Genomic DNA, 16,142 nt, shown 5'->3' with positions numbered 1-16,142 from the left:
AACATGGGCACTCCCCATTAATCTAAAGAAAACCAAAACCATGGTGTTCCAGAGGAAAAACAGGTCAGCCCAGAGCCCATCCTTTATACTCAATGACTGTGAAATCAGCAGAACCGATAAATATACCTACCTTGGTCTGGAAATCAACCAATCAGGAAGCCTTAAGTCAGCCATGGAGGCCCTAAAAGCCAAAGCATGCCGAACGTTCTATGCCATCAGGAAAGAACTGTACCACCTCAAACCACCAGTAAAGGTCTGGCTGAAGGTTTTTGACAGTGTCATCACCCCAATCCTACTGTATGGAAGTGAAGTATGGGGCCCCACCACCTACCCAGACCAATCAAAATGGGAATCCAGCCCAACAAATATTCCACCTTGAGTTCTGCAAACACCTTCTCCATGTCCATCGGAGTACCTCAAACAATGCCTGCCGAGCTGAGCTGGGGAGATTCCCATTACTGCTTGAGGTACAGAAGAGAGTGTTGTCCTTCTGGGCCCACCTACAGAGCAGCAGCCCCGACTCACCCCACTACAAAGCCATGCTGCACAATGAAGACCAAGAAAAGCCGTGTGCACTGAAAGTCGTGGTCAGCTCTATACTCCCTCCAACCCCCGACCCACGGGTCATAACAAAAGTCCAGATAAAACACACCACAGCTAAGAGCAAAGAAAACTATGTGGAAAAATGGAGGAGTGAAATAAAACAGTCACAAAAGCTAGCCATATACCAGTCTCTACAAAGAGAATATAAAATGGCCCCATACCTGGAAAAGCTGCAAAACTCTCAAGAGAGGAAAATCCTGAGTGTATACAGATTGAGTGCTCACAACCTCGAAATACAGTCTGGGAGACACAGACAGACGTACAAACCCAGGGAAGAGAGACTATGCAAACACTGTGAGCAGAAGACCCTTGAGGATGAAAGCCACTTCCTGCTGCACTGCCCCAAATATACTGCAACCAGGGACACTTACTTTAAGAAATTGTCGGAACTATTCCCAGACTTTCTCACACTAGAAGATGAGAGAAAAACATATATCCTACTAGGAGAAGAGGAATCCACAGTGACAATCGCTGCACACTATGTCACAGCATGCCACAGACTGAGAGGAGCATAACAGAACTGTAAACCTAAAAATGTCCACTGACTGCTTAGCCATTGTCCCCCTACCCCACCCCCTCCCATGTCCCCTATTTCCCCTTGCTTTGGCAATACCTGTAATGAATCTTGGTCATGCCAATAAAGCTATCTTTGATTTGATTTGACGAGGCAGAGGAGAGGGTAGGTTAGTATGAGGCAGAGGAGAGGGTAGGTTAGTATGAGGCAGAGGAGGAGGGTAGGTTAGTATGAGGCAGAGGAGAGGGTAGGTTAGTATGAGGCAGAGGAGAGGGTAGGTTATGAGGCAGAGGAGAGGGTAGGTTATGAGGCAGAGGAGAGGGTAGGTTAGTATGAGGCCAAGGAGAGGTATACAAGAGGAGGGGTTAGTGTGAGGCACCGGAGAAAGATGTTAAAGGGCTGGTTCACAAGGGAGCCTCCCTTGGCTAAATATTTCATTTAGCTTGGCACTTGTATTGGCCTGAGGAAGCGGGCTTGGACCCGCGAAACGCGTTGCCTGTGCTTTAATAAATCTTTTGTTTATTACAAAGATTTGTCGTCATTGAGGTAAGCTACCTCACGTTTTTGTCAATTTTAAACTGTTTTTAGATGCTTTTATCTACGATTAGGGCGCCTCTTTACAATTGTCTAGTCGCGTTAAAACGCTGTGTTTTTTTTTTTCAAGAATGCCAGAGTTTAACAGCTAAGCTTTGAGCAGCTTTTGAAGGCTTTTAAGGGCTTTTAGGAGAGTGTTGCATTTTCTGGGCTTTTGCAGGAAGTATAGGGAAAGGATGGGCTTTTTTGGGCTTTCAGTGGCTTTTGCGGGCTTTCAAACGACCTCTAGAAGCTGCATGTTGCTTTTGAGATGAGACGAGACGCCGGGATCAACTGACAGGCTTTCATGAAAGCCTGCAAAAGCTTGTACTAAATGTCCCCCATTCACTTGCATGGGACAGCAGTAGATCCCTAAAAACGTTACGTTTAATGCCAGTAAAACGTCCGTGTGAACCAGCCCAAAGTCTGGTAAAGTTCTCTCCCTGCCACTAATCGCAGCCGCTGTTGAATCAGCTATTTGCCGGTCAGTCGACTGGCTAATACACAAGAACTGATTATCCACTGCCTAATTGGTACAAAGAAAAAAGGAAAAAAAAAAACAAAACAGAAAAAGGTTAATAGTTTAAACGTGTGGGTCTGTCATGATTTGATAAAGGACCGAGGACGGCCCGAAACGCCTGTGCGTCATCGTACGGTGCACACCCACATGTGGACTTTTTAACATGTTGTAACGTTTTAAAGAAGATTGCTAAATAAAAGTATTTTAGATGGTGCGAATCTGATGGAGTAATTGAGGTTTATAGTTTAAAACATCTTTTTATCCTGCAGTTAGACAGTCTCATTACTGGCAGTGTAGTAATAATGGACAGATAGTGCATTATTATAAAAGATGGCTGCTTCAAGCACTAGCTAAAGGTGACCAGAAAATTGGGGTGGGGGGCGGAGAGGAGACTGAGTGTAAATTGATTTTTAGCTCTTGGCTAGTGGCATCTGTAGGGAAAACAAAAGCATATAATTGCAGGCCGAGCTAACCAAAAACTCAAATATTGTTTCCGCTCATTTCTGAGGTACCTTAGAGTACCAATGAAAAATGCCTCTTCTGCCCAGGGACATATATAATGTCTAGCATTCACAATCTCCATTACTGTTTTAGCAGCATGGGTAAGCAAGGACACAGAGAGAAACAAAAAGTCACTCATTTTTTATCACTTCTGACCACAAACCAGATAATCAGCTGGAAACTGCCACACTGTATTATAAGCAACATAATACAGTACTGGTTCAGAAAGATATGTGAATTTACACAACACTGAATTACAAAACAAAAACAGTAGCAGTATGTTTAAATAAAACAAATACATAATTGCAGTTATTTTACCACAGTACGTTGAAGTGGATGTGAAAGTGAAACGTTTACCGTATATTCCGGCGTATTAGACGACCCCCCAACTTTTCCAGTTAAAATATAGAGTTTGGGATATACTCGCCATATAAGATTACCCCTCTTCCAATGCACACCAAATAAAAAAATTTTAAAAAATCATATACTGGTGCTATGGATGAACAGATACTGGCGCTGTACTAGTAGTATGTGGCATCCAGTATATAGGCGATTGACTGGTTGGACAACTCTCCCTATAAGCGGATTGGTCAGCTCGCCCAGTCTCCCTGTTTATCAGAGCGGTATGGAAGATTAGATTGCGCTGTGCCCATAAAACATGCCTCTTTCACCCTTCTTGCCCACCCTTGTATCCTATTTATCTCCTCCTCTTCCTCTCAGATCTCGCACATGTGCGCTTGCACTACAGGCCTCAGCAGAGAGATCTGAGAGGCGTATCACCCGGCATCAATGACACCTGCCGTACAAGGCGACCCCTGACTTTTCAGATTATTTTCAAGGGTTAAAAAGTAGTCTTATACACCAGAATATACAGTACATCAGTTTTTAAAACTAAGTGGAGAATGAGCCTTTGTTTTATGAGAAAGAAATGGACATGCTGACAGAAATAAAAGCTCGACACACAAGCAAGGCTTGTATACACACACTGTATGTTTATCTTTTTATGTGCTTTTCAGCGGGTTACATAGGCATCCGAGTTGAGCTGCATGCTTTCCGACAGATGTGTAGATCATTTTCAAATTCATAATTTTCAAAGTAGCTTGCATGCTGAAAAGGTGTGGTCACCTCTGGGGTGGATCATCTGCCAGGTTTTTTAATGTTGCTTGTGTCCCTGGTACAACTTTTTTGTTCTTCACTTCCTCTCACAAGTGAAGACTGGATAAAAATCAAGTTGATTTCCACAGTTTAACAAATGTCACCAGACTTGGAGTTGGGGACAATAATGCTAATGACATCTAAGTTGGGATTTCCTCGGTCCTCCGCTTCCCCTACTTGAGTTGAGGAAAATAATGCTAATGGCATGTAAAATGGGATCTCTTCCCCTGTAGGGGAATTTCAGGCTTGTGCACACTGAATGCATTTCCTGGGCCACAGCTCGATACATTTTTCCCACAGAGAAGACCTTTGTCACCAGCGTGTTTCAACACACTGGTGGAAAAGGTCCAACAGTGCCATTGCAGGTCTTCTCTATAGGAAAATGTATCGAGCTGTGGCCCAGAAAATGCATCAAGTGTGCACAAGCCTGAAATTCCCCTACAGGGTAGGAAATCCCAACTTACATGCCATTAGCATTATTTTCCCCAACTCAAGGAGGGAAAGCGGAGGACCATTTTGTCCTGGCGCAGGCACAGGAAATCTGTGGGAGGCCGGTAGAAGCCCAAGATAAGTTTAACTTTTTTTAATATAGCTTACAGTTCTCCTTTAAGGCCTCTTTTCCATGGGCAGATGAACTGTTAGTTTGGTGTCACTACTGACATGTGGTGACATTATGTTTGGCGCTTTATAAACAACAAATACCCAGCCTCCAAAAACCATCTCAGGTCATGTCGAAGGACAGCAAGTGCTGTGCTCAGATGCAACTCCATTGGGGAGGCGCCTGCATGCCGCCCATGCCCAGCGCTAGCAACGCCCAGCTGGTGGACAGGAGAAGCTGACAGGCCGTAAATTCACCACCTTCAGCTACATGTGGAAAAGAGACCTGGTAATCTTTCTGCAATCCCCACTATGTTTCACTAGGACCCAGGGTAGTTTTATAATCTTATCACATGACAATAAAAAAAAAAAAAAAAAAAAACACACCCCTCGTTTGCTGGATCATTTATGCTATCATTCAGGGCCCGTTTCCACTTGTGCGGTGCGAATCGCCGCGGTAAAAATTGGCATGTGGATGCGAATTCTGCATGAAAATTCGCATACCAAAGCCGCAGGCGATTTCCCTATTAAATAAATACATTAGCGGCGATTCGCATGCATTCCACACGCAGGCGAATTCTGAGGACTCTGCCGTGCAGAAAAATCCTGCACAGAAAAATGCTCAGGAAAACTGACAAGTGGAAACTGGCCCATCTACTTGTATTGGCTGTGCGAATCTGCATACAGGAAACGCATGCAGATTTGCGATAGTGGAAACGGGCCCTCATGCTAGACTACAAGGCCCAGCATAGACTCAGTTAACGTGGGGTCTTGTCTTCAACTAGAAGGCCAAGAAGAAGTCAGCCTCTCTACCCTGACTGAAAAGCCTGAATTCACACAGAGTGTGAGAGAAAGGAAGCCCCACCCACTCCATAGTGAGGAAATTCCTGAAATTCTCTACTTCCAGAGAGGCCTGAATTCTGAGGCTTATTGATATTCTGCTGTGATCTCCCTGTCATGAGAGCTATGGAGGCAATGTGCCAGAGGGGATTCAGAACAAGGACCATTGAAAGGTGTGCAGCCACCGCCCCCCTTAGATCACCACAAAACAGCAGTGTGTGGCAACACTGGGCATCTCTGTATGTGACCACAAGGACCACTTTCTCCTTCTGCTTACTAAAATAAAGCAAATTGCATGTAGCAACCCTCATATTTTCATATTCTGGCATGTTTCGCCTTATGGGTTCTATCACATGTTCCAGTGTGGAATTTCTTACCCAATGGAAAGTGTTTTCCAGCAGGAGGGAACAGTTTCTCGAGTTCACAGAAACGTTAAATTTAGTTCTACTTTTCACCTGCTGAGAACAGTGCCATAAATTTAAAATCATAACATTTTCTGGGCAAGCACATGTATGTGTTAAGGTGACTTTTTTTTATTACATTTAGAAGGAAATATCGTCTTCAAATTGTAATTCCACAATATATGTAATAAACAGATCAGGGCTGTGCTAATCATTCTGTAATTAAATGACATTAAAAATGTCCTTTCCCTTTTGCAGAAACATTTCTGCATTATTTACACAGCTTAGTACATATCTGACAATTATGCCTGGTACACACCATGCACTTTGCCTTCAGATAGATGGGTCAAACAGATAATATCCAACAGGTCCAATCTGATTTCCAATCTTTTTTTTTATTTTGTTGAGATAGAAGTGATCAGAAAATAGTTTGGCAATCAAATCAGACCTGTCTGAAATTTTCTATTCGACCCATGTGATGGGAAATTGCATGGTGTGTACCAGGCAATCTGGCAAGCTAATCAATCAGCAGCTAAATTAAGTAAAACGTGTATTAACCCTTCCAGGTATATTTTTTTAGCAGTTAATTTTAGGTTTATCCCACTAAGATTGGGAGAGTTGGTGGCTCTTATGCCGAGCATAAACTGTGCGTTTATGCACCGGAATAGAGCCGCTGGCTTGATGCCGGCGTGTCCGCACAGGCGCGTGGATCGATTCCCGCTCGTCCTCGCGGGCGCTTCTTATCTGCCGCTTGTTTTTTCTATTGTCCACCCGCGGGGATCAAGCCGCAGAATAAAATCAGTGTTAATCTTTAAAATCACATAAAATGCTGGTAGCAAGGGTGGGTTTGCCTTCCAACCAATCAACACACCTACTTTTTGTGGTATATATGTTACGGCCAGAACCCGAAGTCTGGCCACTTCGGGTTCTGGCCGGTCAAAACGAGAAGTGGCCGGCTGATGCGGCCAATGTGAGAAATGTACCCTCATTTCGGACTTTGGCCGGCCAGAACTCGTTGTGGCTGTATGTGGCCAGCCAAGTCCCGAAGTCCTGCTCCCTCGGCTCTCCCCCGCTGCCTGCACTAATCAAACCTCAGATCAGGGTGACCGGACCGAAGAGGCGGAGAGAGGCAAAGCACACAAGTCACCCGCAGGACGTGAACACTTCAGTGCGGAAGCGCCAGTCATTTGGCACTTTCGCATGTGAAGTGTACAGGTCCGGGCGGGTACTCTGCCTCTCTCCGCTTCTCCCTGCCTCTTCGCCCTGATCGGAGGTCTGTGAGTAGGCGCACAGCAAGCAACTCTCCCGGCGCACACGAAAGCCCCCTCCCAGCCAATCAAAGCACACAGAAAAGCGCCCTCCTCCAGCCATGCAAAGCACCCCCAGCAATGCAAAGTGCGCAGCCCCCCCCCCCCAGCCATGCAAAGCACCTAGTGAAGCACCCCAGCCATGCAAAGTGCGCAGCCCCCCCCCCCCCTGCCATGCAAGGCACCCCCAGCAATGCAAAGTGCGCAGTGAAGTCCCCCCAGCCATGCAAAGCACCTAGTGAAGAACCCCAGCCATGCAAAGTGCGCACCCCCCCCCCCCCCCGCCATTCAAAGCACCCCCAGCAATGCAAAGTGCTCAGTGAAGCACCCCAGACATGAAAAGTGCGCATTTAAGCCCCCCAGCCATGCAAAGCACCCCCAGCAATGCAAAGTGCCCAGTGAAGCCCCCCCCCCCCAGCCATGCGACGCACCCAGCGAAGCCCCCCCAGCCATGCAAAGCGCAGGATGATAAATTTGTCTGCTTTCGTCAAGAAGTAGACACGCTGCTGATTTGTTGCAGGACTGTGTATTCGCTGTGACAAAGAACGTTTTTTTTTTCCTGTGAAGAGTATTATGCTGTTGTGTATCTTTCAGAGCAGAGAGGAGGTTCCGAGTGCCATTCATGGTGCTGGACAGGACCCAATGTTCTGGGATCTGTGCGTTTTGGACTTTGGCCGACTGACTTTGGCCGTTTCTAGAACTGGCCGGCCAATGTCAGGAATTCCCAGCATTTTGGACTTTGGCCGACGTCAAATTGGCCAATTCTAGAAACGGCCGGCCAATTCTAGAATTGGCCGATTTCTGGTTTTGGCCGTAACATATATAAAGAAGTTTTAATTCGTACTCCAAAACATAAAATATGTTTTGAAGTACCAATTAAAACTTCTTTATATATACCACAAAAAGTAGGTGTGTTGACTGGTTGGGAGGCAAGCCCACCCTTGCCACCCGCATTTTATGTGATGTTAAAGATTAATACTGATTTTATTCTGCTGGCGCCTCTGTATTTTCTCATATTATATTATCCACCTGGTGGATGGGTGTGGACACCCTTTCTTTTCTACAGAGAGCAACTTTTTAGCCTGAGTGGGGACAGGTCTAATTTCCCCATAGGCGCTAAGAGTGGTTGCCTAACATTCGGCAACCCGGAGTTGTGAGTATAACCCATTTATTTACAAACATTGCTAATTGTTTATCAATAATACACTATTGGGGGCTCTGGTTTGTGTTTCCTTCTTTTGCATGTAGAACACACAGCTTATCAGATACATTCTTCTGCAAATACCTTAAATTAAGGCATCAAATTACATGTGTTTATGTTTGGAGATCAACAACCACATTTACCAAGCACAAATATCTACAATAAAACAGAATAAAGGGAGTCTCAACATATAATGTCAAAATCAAAATGTTTAGAATACTCAGAAAGCATTTTTATGGTATATACAAACAATACTGGTATAGAAACTAACCTGTCACCAGTCACAACTATAATGCAGATGAACAATAGTGATATGAGCGCAATCAAATTTGAATACTGTAATCGCAGCCAGAGGAATCCCGATTCACAGTGGAACAAAGAAGCTAAATAAAGTATAATCCTGAGCGCAGTAGTCTCACTCTCTTTGCACCTGCAGTACCCAGTGCTCAAAACGGATGTGGCCACCACCAGGGCACAAACCACAAAGGGCGTTTAGTTAAGCAAACACAGAGTATATATTTATTCAAAATCAAAGTCACAAAGATAAAACCAGAACTCACATTGTGGGTCCATGCACACTGGACCCCTCTTGCATAATATCTCCTTCCCGACCTAGGTTTCAGCTTTTGGGTACCCCTGATGACGTCGGGAAGGAGAACGGGCTACTCCAATCCACCTGAGTGAGGTGATATCAAAAGGTGTATGCGACCGCCGTGTCCATACAGATACCTTTTTATGTGATACTATGCAAGAGGGGTCCAGTGTGCATGGACCCACAATGTGAGTTCTGGTTTTATCTTTGGGACTGTGATTTTGAATAAATATATACTCTGTTTGCACAACTAAATGCCCTTTGTGGTTTGTGCCCTGGTGGTGACCACATCTGTTTTGAGCACTGGGTACTGCAGGTGCAAAGAGAGTAAGACTACTTCGCTGAGGATTATAACTATAATTTAGTAAATCAGGATCCAATAATGGTTACTAGTTCAGGAAATCGAAATGCAAATAGAAAACCGCTTTCCGCTGACTGAACGAGGATGTACTTTCATACTGCAGCACGGCAAGGCAAGTGTGTAATCCTGCTATGTGAAAAACTGTATGCATTGCACATGTCCACTGTATATGGCCAGTGATTGCAGTGCTACAGCACAACACTGTGTGGAGGGCTGTAGGGGTAGCATTTGGCCACTGAATGATATTTACACAAATACAAGTCCCACCAAGATACCACACAACTCAGTGGTGTAACTAAGGAGCTGTGGGCCCCATTGCAAGTTTTACACTGGGATCCCCAAGCACTCTATACATAACAATGGATACTGTGCACCAAAACCTGCCAAGGACAACCAGTGTAGCTCCCTGCACACTGCATGCGATTCCAATATTTAATCGTTTTTTACATCCGATGCCGATTTTTAATCGTTACTGCATGCTGCGTTTTTTCCTCCCTTTGTTGATTGCATTCAGGGAAAATCGGAATTGCAAATCGGAATCGGGAACAGAATCGCAAAACGGCTTTGCAGTGTGGAGGGAGCTGGACAGAGGTGCAAGAAGGGAATGAGGACAGTTTGTTAATGATTACTACTATTCAGAGCATCTATAGAAGTGATTATTACCAGCACAGGACCAATAAAGAGCTAATACTGCAGTCGAGGGAGGGCCCCTCTGGCCCAAGTGCCCTGGTGCGGTCGCAACCCCCTATTGCTACGCCACTGCACACAACCACAATCACGATGCAATTTGGACATGCCTAACCCCATTTTCAGTTATGTAAACATTATATTGAACTACAGATCTTTATTGCAAGTGTTTGGCAGCTATGATGGCAGGTTATTCAAATTTCTATTATCAGCAGTAAACAGCAGTTGCTTAGGCAGGCTATGCAACACTGCTGTCAATATTTGCTCATCTGACATACTGGAGGATTTATAAGAGCACTTTACAGACATTTGCAGAGATGACTCATAGGCTGTTGATTTTGAACCATTGTTTTACACAAACATTTATATAACAAGTGGGGGTCTTTCTGCTCAACGCAGATGCATCCAATAAAGCAGATTACAAGTACAACAGGTATCAAACAGTGAACAATGGGTTACAGAACAATGACCCGATTTACAGGCAGGAGAGCTTTGTATACACGCTACAGAAACCTTGGCTGAGATGATCATTCGGGACAATACCTGCCAAGAATGTAGCATGTGTGCAGCTCTCCCACAACATGGTTTAGTGATAATTAAAAGGGAACCTGAAGGGAGAGAGATATAGAAGCTGCCATATTTATTTCCTTTATAAAACAATACCAGTCCTGCTGATCCTCTGCCTCGAACACTTGTAGCCATAAACCCTGAACAAGCATGCACATCAGGTGCTCTGACTGAAGTCTGACTGGATTAGCTGCATGCTTGTTTCAGGTGTGTGCCTCAGACAATACTGCAGCCAAAGAGATCAGAAGGACGCCAGGCAACTTGTATTGTTTAAAAGGCAATAAATATAGCAGCCTCCATGTGTCTCACACTTCAGTTTCCCTTTAAATTGTACCAGAGACGAGCGTTCTTAAAGATTTTTTAGACCGGGGCTTCCTCCAGCTCCATAATCAGCACCAATATGCTGGCGCTTCATAAATCAATAATAATAATAATAATAATAATAAGCACAGATGCGTCTTCTCACCATCCTCCCGCAGACCTCCGTTAACCTGCAATCAGCTCCGGTATTCGGCTAAGTGAAGTCATCAGTGGGCATTATGCGCATGCGCTGACCTTCTGTGCAAGCGCAGAAGACCCTGGCTGACATCACTAAGTCAGACTGGGACCGACTGAGCAGAATGCAGGAGCTAATAGCGGCCCTTAACGGAGGACTGCGGGAGAACGGCGAGGGACACATCCATGCTTATGGGGCTGCAGGAATCCCCAGGTAAGTAAAAATGTTTAAAGTGAATGGGAACCACATTTTTAAAAAAATGAAGCAAATACTTACCTAAGGAGAGGGAAGGCTCTGGGTCCTATAGAGCCTTCTGTCTCCTCTCTCGGTGCTCTCTATCCTGTGCTGGCTGCCCCCAGTTTCAATCCCCCACCGAAAGGGTATTTGGAAGTCTTCGGGAGCCATGTCCTCCTGAAGACGTGCGGCTCCATACTGCACAGGCGTGAGCGTGCAAGAGAGCGTGCTTGCGCAGGTGCAGTACAGGGCCGCCCTTCTTCAGGAGCACTCGGGCTCACTGAAGACTTCTGAAGCCTCCTTCGGCCGGGTAAAGCAGTATTTGACTAAAGTAGTCAAATACTGCTACCGGCGAGCCAGCACTGGAACGAGGGGACCAGGAGAGGAGCGGGTAGGCTTTATAGGACCCAGAGCCTACCCACTCCTTGGGTAAGTATCTGTCTCATTTTTTGTAAATGCGGTTCCCATTTACTTTAAGAACGCTCGTCTCTGGGTCAGATGCGAGGATGGGTGAGGATCCACTTACCCTGGCGAGGTCAGCATCTGCAACGGAGGGGACCTAGGCTGCAGCGAGGGCACAGAACGGCTGCCAGGGGCTGAAGGAGGCCTCAGGTAAGTAGATTTTTTTATTTTATATTTAGCTTGGACCTTCCCTTTAAAGCGGACTTAAAGATAAGTGTCAGTATAAGAACCAATAAACGTAAACCTGACATGAAATAAAAATTCATACATACCTTGGGCTTCCTCCAGCCCCCTTTGGTCTGACCGCTCCCTCAACGCCTTCCCCCACCTTCCTGGATCCTCTGTTACTGGTCCCGGTACTAGCCCCCCCCCACCCCCCCTGCAACCAACTGCGCCGGCTGGCCAAAGTTACCAGGAGCAATAACGGATGATCCAGGGGGGCGGAGGATGGCGGCAAGGGAGCGATCAGGCAGAAGGGGACTGGAGGAAGCCCCAGGTATGTATAGATTTTTCTTTTTATTTCATCTCAGGTACACTTTACAGAAAAACATTTCTTTGTTACAGCTGATATAAATCCTGCAATAAATCTGCAGTGTTTACTTACTGCTATCATGGAAGCAGACATAGGGTTAACATCTCGTGTTTACAAATTAGCTGCTCTGCCGAGGCAGCCAGCTGACACAGCTGGGAGATCAAATTACACTTCTGATTAGTCACAGAGGAGGAATTAGATAGGCTAAACCAGGCATGGGCAAACTTGGCCCTCCAGCCGTTAAGGAACTACAAATCCCACAATGCATTTGCCTTTATGAGTCATGACTGTGGCTGTCAGACTCCTGCAATGCATTGTGGGACTTGTAGTTCCTCAACAGCTGGAGGGCCAAGTTTGTCCATGCCTGGGCTAAACTCTCTAAATACATACAGGGTGCATTTCTCTATGTTTTCCTTCTGTCCTGTGCAAGAGTTCAGGTCCACTTTAAGATATTTCACACAACCGCATTTCTTCTGTGCGTTTAGCTCTCTGCCTGGAGTTCAGCTTAGGGATCTAAATAAACATAAAGAAGGTCCGCACACTGCTATTCAGGAACCGTAATTTATTGTTCCTTTACCAATCAACACACCATCCGAAAATTAAGCCAACAGTCGTTTTCGTGACTCAAAGAGTCCCCTTTCTCAAGGCACAGATAAGATACGCATCGGTGCTGTGATGTACGCAATCTCATTCATGTGTTCCCAATGCACATTTGGTGATGCGTTACAGTGCAGACATCGGTAGAAACACAAAAGAACCCAATGTGAAATCACGTGCGCTGGAAGTGGCCAAATGTTCTTGGCCATGTTACAATGCAAAACGCAGAATGGCAGTGTTCTCCCCAGGATTTTTTTTTCAGCTGAGTGGCATGAAAAAGTAGCCGGGTGGGGCGCTATGAGAGATTGCAGGGCCAGTGCTTCTCTGCTTACAGCATAGGAGGAGGTGAGCCGTTGATTGCAGGGTGCTCACCTAAACTAGCTGGGTGGAGCATCCGGCTAAAAGAGCCTGAGGAGAACACTGAGTGCCACCACTGTACTGTGAACGGTAACAGTCTATAGACTTTCATGCTACCATATGGATTGCACACCATCATAAATACCATCAGCGCACATAGGGCTTGATTCACTAAACCGTGATAACTCAAATATCACACCTTATCAAAGTTAACACGCCTCATCAGAGTAGCGTAGCGAGCGCTACAAACCGGCAAGGGGCTTAAGGCGTAAAGAGTGCCATTGCCAATTAGGCATAAGTTCATAGCGCTTGCTATGCTACTCTGATGAGGCGTGTTAACTTTGATAAGGTGTGATATATTTGATAAGGTGTGATATTTGAGTTATCACGGTTTAGTGACTCAAGCCCATAGTGTGAATGAACCCTTAGAATGTTCCACAGCAGAAAGTGTCTGGGCGTGAATGTGAGATCTGCATTTACAGTGACACACTGGCTCAATCTACACTCTGTGTAGCTACAACAGAACACGAGCCATGTGCCCAGAGAATAAACAGACAGAAGCACAATCAGGAATAGATGAGCCTGGAGTTTCCTTAAAGCGGTACTGTCACCATAAAAAGCAACTGGTCTGAGTGTATTAAGTGATAAAGATGCTAATCCTGCATTCAAAAACTTTTCTGATGTAATGATTTGGAGTTATCACATACTTAAAGAGCACTGGCCCTTTAGTAGTCAGTGCCAAACAGTTGCATGTTGGGGGTTCTTTTTATCTATAATATATTCCTCCTCTTCCATTTATTTCCCTGCCTAGCTGCTCATCTGAAACACGATCCCCTACTCACTGTTCACAAGCAAGGCTGGAGGTGACTCAGCGATTGGAGGCGAAAAGAAAAAAAAAAGTAAAGGGCAGAAATGACATCAGGATTTAGCCTCAAACTGTGGGCAAAAGACATGGTTCCCACCAGGAACAGAATTCTCTTCATTTACTATACAACATTCCTTATAAGCAAAAAAGTTGAAATCACATATGAAGCTGTAAAGGTAATTCCTATTTAACTGTCAAAAAGAATCAATGAGGGATACAATGTAAATACGCCGCCTCCCGTCTCCTGTTACAAATGAAAGTCATTTAACAAGATCACACGTCTCCCCACACATGCATAAATATTTACTGCAGTTTAAGAAAATGCTGAGACCCAGTAATGCAATGCTCAGAAGAAATCCTTTCATGGTTAATATATACGCACTCACAGATCAGTGATCTCATTAAAACCACACATTAAAGGACATCCAAGGCAGAAATAAAACGCATGAGAAAAAAAACAACTGTATCGTCCATAGGCAGTCATGTGACACGGGAGAGATCAAATTACAACTAGTGATTAGACACAAATTACAGAGAATTACACAGGCTAAACACAGGCTTTAAAGTGGACCCGAACTCTTGCACAGGACACAAGGAAAACCTAACAGAATTGCATCCTGTATGTATTTGAATCTATGAATTATTGACCCCTTTCTATCTCTTTCCTGCTCTCAGAAGCCATTTACTGACAGGAAAGGTTTTATAGCTGTAAGTACTTATCAGTATATACCTATTATGCTATGGTCTGTCCCAGTCCGACCCGGGCAGAAACTATCACTTGCATCCCTGATGTTTAACTTTTTTAGGCAAAGAAAGAAAAAAAAGTAACACACGCTAGTTATTTGTGTGCTTGCACTGTACATACACATCTATCTCATGTCACACGTCACCTTGGTTGTCCTTTAACCACTTTTTCCACCACTACAGTATATCTACGTCCTCTGTGACTTCATCTAAGCCACGAGGACATAGATATAAGTCTTGTAGCAGCAGAAGCAGTGCAGGATTGGGCTTGCTCCTATGCAAAACCTCTGGCATTATCTGCTGCAGCACTAATTGGTGAAAGCCAATATACAGGTATATTCCCTGAGCCAATAAGGGCCCATTCACACTTCAAGGATACATCCAGGTAGTAAAAAACAAAATACACTTAAGTGGGACTTCCTCCAGCCCCTGGCAGCCGTCCTGTGCCCTCGCTGCAGCGGTGGCTCCTGGTCTTCTCTGCTGCAGAAGCCGACCTCTCCAGGTCGGCTTCCGGGTTTGCTTCCTGTGCGTTCCACCACGCGTGTCACATGGCCTGGCCAAAGTCATCAGGACGGAACTGCGCAGGCGCAGAATGGAACTGCGTAGGACTACTGCGCCTGCGCAATACATATTTCATGACATTGGCCAGACCATGTGACCCGCGCGGTGGAACGCACAGGAAGCCGACCTGGCAAGGTCGGCTTCTGCAGTGGAGAAGACCGGGAGCCACCGAAGCTGCAGCAAGGGCACAAAACGTCTGCCAGGGGCTGGAGGAAGTCCCAGGTATGTGGATTTGGGGGGGGGGGGGGGGGGGTTACTGCCTGGACCTTCCCTTTAAGCAATTAGTGGGCGATCCTGCTAACTGCTAAAGAGCTAGCACCTTTTAAAGCACTACTGCTATGTTATCCTATGGCAGTGTTCTCATTGACGCATTTGGCGCCGATCGTGGGTGTTTTGCGATTAACGCCACTCGCAAACTTGTTACCTGGAGCATTTTCTGGGTGATTCTGGAGTGATCGGGGTACAGTGCTTATAAAGCGCTGACCGCGATTGCTAAGGAACCATGGAAGTGTCCAGTAATTTTTACCACGGTAATCGCGGTAAAATCACTTGCGCAAAGTGCTCCCGTTTTGCCTTTTTAGATGTGAACGGGGCCTAAGATCGATTTTTACCATTAAAAATACTCTTATTTTCTCAGTTCATAGTGAAAAAGCGGGGCTGATTGCAGGTAAACGGCGAGGGACTTACACATGCCTATGGGGTTGGTGGAAGCCCCGGGTAAATATGGATTATTGCATTTTATTCAGCTCTGGTACACTTTAACCCATTCGCGTTCCGTCGTTTTCACGTCAGAAATGTTCACCTCCCATTCATTAGCCTATAACTTTATCACTACTTATCACAATGCACTGATCTATATCTTGTTTTTTCCGCCA

General features: G+C 45.3%; 1 protein-coding gene and 1 long non-coding RNA gene across 4 annotated transcripts in view; one reads left to right on the top strand and one right to left on the bottom strand.

The window, feature by feature from the left end:
* Positions 1-16,142, bottom strand: part of OXSR1 (oxidative stress responsive kinase 1) — a 191,544-nt gene that overhangs the window by 140,473 nt on the left and 34,929 nt on the right. The window lies entirely within an intron of this gene.
* Positions 1-16,142, top strand: part of LOC137518292 (uncharacterized) — a 31,307-nt gene that overhangs the window by 11,490 nt on the left and 3,675 nt on the right. Inside the window, exon 2 of one of the 2 annotated variants that reach the window (XR_011020777.1) lies at positions 5,252-5,607. The exons of the other annotated variant lie outside the window; for it this stretch is intronic. This is a non-coding gene — a long non-coding RNA (uncharacterized lncRNA). Of the gene's footprint in view, positions 1-5,251; positions 5,608-16,142 lie in introns of those variants that run through there. 2 annotated transcript variants of the gene reach the window in all.

The sequence above is a fragment of the Hyperolius riggenbachi genome, chromosome 5, assembly GCF_040937935.1.
Source record: "Hyperolius riggenbachi isolate aHypRig1 chromosome 5, aHypRig1.pri, whole genome shotgun sequence".
Classification (NCBI taxonomy): Eukaryota; Metazoa; Chordata; class Amphibia; order Anura; family Hyperoliidae; genus Hyperolius; species Hyperolius riggenbachi.
The sequence above is the reverse complement of the archived record's forward strand: the minus strand, read 5'-3'. Positions and strand labels throughout refer to the sequence as shown.